This window comes from Phalaenopsis equestris, unplaced genomic scaffold (genome assembly GCF_001263595.1).
Source record: "Phalaenopsis equestris unplaced genomic scaffold, ASM126359v1 Scaffold000904, whole genome shotgun sequence".
Taxonomy (NCBI): Eukaryota; Viridiplantae; Streptophyta; class Magnoliopsida; order Asparagales; family Orchidaceae; genus Phalaenopsis; species Phalaenopsis equestris.
Window position 1 is genome coordinate 84,086 of NW_018165343.1, and position 5,118 is coordinate 89,203.

Genomic DNA, 5,118 nt, shown 5'->3' on the forward strand with positions numbered 1-5,118 from the left:
ATCAAGGGACCAAAGCCTAGAAGCCTAGAAGTTCTGGGTTTAGCGTAGTGAGTGATTGTGAGTGCAAGTGATTGCAAGTGAGTGCCTTAGCCCTAGACCAACACCCAGGATCAACCCTAAGGTCCAGCAGTCCTAACGGTGACATCTTGAGTTTCCCCTATAGTGATCACACCTACTAAATGCTAGAGGTTAGGAATAATATGTGGAACTACAAGTTGAGTAGATAAGGGTGTAGAATTTTTAATGGTGAGGGTTCCATGTCTAATTTTTTAAGAATAGTCAATAGGAAAGTCTTATGGCTAGACCTTAGGCTACTAAAGAGGAAAAACTAAACCTCAACCAAAAGAGAGGTCAACACTGCCCCACCAAGGTATTATGAATATAGTGAACATCATTTCAGCTACGTCTAGTGTCGGCACTATTTTGGTTGAGGGGTTGCCCGTTGGAAGTTGTCAGTTGCCGGAATTGAAATCTCATCACCTGCCATATTTTTCACGATTTAAATGAAAGAACACTATACCTCAAACCCTGTATCTATCTCGAAGGATAAACACAAGACTTGAGGATGATGCTCGATCAAATAATCTAAGAAATATATGACATACATTTGGTCTGCAAAGCCATTTTATTTGTCGTTAAGTTCCCTTATTTAATATGAAGAATTAAATAGGATTTATATTAAGCTGGGTTCGGACAAGCTTCCTATAAGGGCATGCCCCTATAGTTAATTACATCTTAAATAACTGAAGTCACCTAAGAAAACTCTCGATAAAAATCAAGAAATGTTATCTTCAAGGAGTTCAGAAGGATAAGACTTTTCAACAAAATTGAACAAAGAGGTGTGAAAGGGGAATGACTCAAATTTAGAACATTTTGTTGTAGAGTCAGATGTGCTCTAAGAAGGGAAGCTTCAATCAGATGTGCTCGACACAGTCGTGGAGGTCCAAGGAGCTCAAGGATGGAGCCATTGGTTGTGGTGAATTGCCTAGGGTAGACTTTGGTGAAGCTTGATTTCAAGTGTTGGTCAAAGTCAGGGGTAAAGCTTCTCTGTGAGGAGGTTTTGATGGGACTTCTTCTTCTCTCACTGTGGTAAAGGTTTGGGCAAGTTCAATTTAATCTTGGTGAACTGTGGAGATGTAGTGGAGTTTCTCCTATTTTTGGCCAGAATAAAGCTCAGAAATTGAGCTCCGGCGATGGGAATTAGTGCAGGGAGGTGGTTGAGTTGCCTTGATGAGGTCTCAAAGATGTGGGAGCAATTTGATAGGGTCTCCTTAAGAAATTTTTAGCACTTGTATTTGGCCATGGAGGGGAGCATTTATAGCCATGGTCAGAGAGTGGAGCTCGGGGGGTGGCCAGGAGTGCAAAAGCTTGCTGAGGTTGTGAGCTAAGCGGCGCAATTGGCCAATGGTGTCAATAGGGTGAGGATTTAAGTATGGTGGCTCTCAATTTTTAGATGCTCCGGCAATTAGGCCAGCCGACAATAGCAGGGGAGGTGCTTAGGTGGTTTAGGGACCTCAGAGGAATCTCTCACAATAATTAATTTGGGTTGGTTATAGGTTTTGGCAAAGATCTCTTTGGCTTAAGCAATTTAGGAAACAATTCCCTTATTTTAGGGCATTTTTGGTCCATAACTCATCTAGGGTGGGTTAATTGGGTCTGGCTTGGTTACTAGGACCCAAAAGTTGGATGTAGAAGTCTTTCTTTGATCAAATCGACATGGCTAGGTCAATTTTGGTGCATGGGTCCAATGTTGTCAAAATGGCCAAAGGGTGGGTTTCGGTTTGGCTAGCAATGACTTTGAGCCTAATTAATTGATCAACATTGTGTAGATGATTGTAATGAAGATTTTTTGTGAAGGTTTAAGTGACTTTGAGTTCATTGAGTTCAATTGGGGGTTTTGAGTTCAATTGGGGGTTCACTTTGAAGGATTTTGGGATTTTGGTCAATTTGGTCATGTTGGGCTAGACTTGGGTATATTTTGGGCTAAGGTTTGGCTAAGTCCACATTTATTGTTGAAATTAGTCTATAGGAACATCATGAAGAGTTTTCAACATAAATTGGGTGTCAATTTGGGGGTTAGGGCAATGAATTTGGTGGAATTTGGAGGTATGGCCAATTTGGGGCAAATTTAGGGTTTCACTAAGGCCAATTGAAGGTCAAATTTGATGTTTAGGATTGTTATGAATATTTTTCAACATAAATTATGGAAAATTGAGTAGGATATGGGGTTCAATTTTGTAGGATTAAGTCATAGGGTCAAAAATGGGGGTTTGACTTAGATCAAAGTATCGCTCAAAGCATGGACCAATTAAGCTTGGATTTGGTTTAGGTTAGTCATGTGGACGGCGAGTTTGAGTTTAGGATTAAAATTGGGGGAAATTGGGACCAAATTGATGGTCATTTGGGGTAAATTCAGGGAAGTTGGGCCTTTAAAGGCAACTTCGGGGTTTTGGTCAAAATGGTCAAATTGTGTTCAATTGGAGGGTCCAAATTGGTTTTAGAAACATTTAAAGTAATTTAGGAGGTTTTGGGAAAGTTTCGGGTGCCAAGGGCACTCTCATAATTTTTTGCAATTTCGGAGGGTATTTTGGTAATTTTTGAATTTTTTGTGGTTCTAGCTAATTTGGGTATTTTTAAAAGGTTTGAAATGATTTTTGGACAAATTTGGCTATTTTGGGTGGATTTGAGAATTTTTGCCAAATTTAGGGCTCCAATGGTATTTAGGTAATTAAGGATATTTTGGGGCAAAAAGCCAAGTTGGATATTTTTGGTAGAATTGGGGTGCCAATCACCCTATATGAGCCATGGACTAATGGAAACCCCATTTGGGTGCTCTATGTACTGGTCTTAGCTAAACCCCAGCCCAGGCCAGTGGGTTTAGGGGACCGTTGACATGAGTCTCCCAATGGATCAAAGGGATCAAAGTCAAGAAATTTTAGGTTTAATGTTGTGAGTGATCGTGGGTGAGAGTGAGTGGTGAGTGAACTAGCTCCAGACCAACACTGAGGGTCAACCCTAAGGTCAAACAGTCTTATGGGAACTCCTCTTGAGATACCCCGTACTGGCTCCACCTACTAAGTGCTAGAGGTTATGTGGAACTTCAAGTGAACTTCAAGTTGAGCAAGGAAGGGTTTAGAATTTCTAATGGTGAGGGCTCCTTTTCTAGTTTTCTAAGAATAGTCAACAGGAAAGTCATATGGTTTGACCTTAGGCAACTAAAGAGGGAAAACTAAACCTCAACCAAAAGTAAGGTCAACATCTAGCAAGATGGTCAATGATTTTATTGCAATTTGATATAACTTTTGTTCCCCTCCGAGCTATCAAGGGACAGATTCTAGCAGATTTTCTTGTAGCTCACCCACTTTCGACTGGGTGCCCACTCACGATGAAATCCCAGATGAACAGATACTGCAAATAGGACCATCCAGTGCCATGTACTTCAATGGAGCTTCATCAACCAAAAAAACAAAGGATCAGGAACAGTTGTACCAAGCAAAGCAGGAATTGGTTTGATTTTCATCACGCTAAATAAGAGCATGCTGAGATTCTCCTACCACCTGACAAAGTCATGCACCAACAATGAAGCAGAATATGAAGCAGTGATCACTGGGTTAGAATTAGCAATCTTAATGGATACAACAGACATTGCCATCTATGGCGACTCACGACTCATTATTCAACAAGTTCTCAGTTAATACAGGATTTTGAAGCCAAGACCAGCAAAATACAATCGATATGCAATGAAGCTGCTTGAACAGACCCTTAGTGTGACTCTCTACTGGATTCCTCGGGGAGAAAACACCCATGCTGATGCTCTAGAAAAACTTGCCAAGGAACTGGCATGTCCCAGGAGGATTCCATTGACATTACAGTACAAGGACAACAAGTTTTGTCTCGGATCAACCTTGAACATTTAAACAAGCTCAAAAAAGTTGGAGTGATGATTGCAGTTGCTGACATAAATGAAGATTGGCGTAAGCCATTAATAGAATATTTGCAAACTAAAAAACTGCTAGAAGATAAGTACGAGGCATACCACATCACGAGAAGAGCTATGTCATATGCTCTAGTGGGTCCTCTATAGAAGATCGTTTGATCAAATGTGACTGCAATGCCTAACCAGAGCAGAGGAGTAGAATATCGTCAAAAAATTCCATGTCAAATTGTGTAGAGTTCACCAGTTAGGACCAAAATGAAAATGAAGATCAAAAGACTTGAATATTATTGATCAGCAATGATGTTTGATTGCATGGATACAACTAGAAGGTGTCACCTTTATCAAGTGCATGGGGTGGTCTTACACCAACCTCCGAATGTGCTACACTCAATTGTTGCCTCATGGCTATTCGAATGTTGGGGAACGGACATAATAGGTCTAATAGACCCTCCATCCTCTAAGGGACACAGATTCATTCTTGCCTCTACAGATTACTTCTCCAAGTGGGCAGCGGCAGTGTCGTTACGAGAGGTTACAACACACACGTCCTTCAATTTTTCAAGAGTCAAATTGTTTACCATTTTGATGTACCATGCTGAGTGATCTCCGATAATGGGGCAGCCTTCAGAAGCACAAAGATAAACAACTTGGTCAAAAGACATGAGATAGAGTGGAGGTACTTACAATCTACTATCACAAGGTAAACTCACTAGTTGAAGCCTTCAACAAGACACTGGTACATATTTTAATGAAAACTTTGGATGAAAATAAAAGAGATTGGCATAATAAACTATTAGAAGCCTTGTGTGCCTACCATACGACATTCAGAACTCCTACTCAATGTGCACCCTATGCACTTGTGTACAAGTGCAAGGTTGTACTGTCAGCGGAGGATCAAATAGCAACTCTCAGAGTCACTATCACCAACCAAATTACAACTGAAAAAAGTGCAAAACTTAGACTTGAAGATTTAGAAAGTCTCAATGGAAAACAACTAGAAGCACAACCACATTTGGAACATGTCGGCGTTATTTCGTGGGTTGGTTTGTGGGGTTGCCCGTAAGAAGCTGTCGGTTGTCGGAATCCAAGTCCCGTCGCCCACTTCGGAAGGACATTGAAGTATGAAATCAAACTGACCCCATAATTTTCATAATTTAAAATGAAAGAGCTGAAAGAGCACC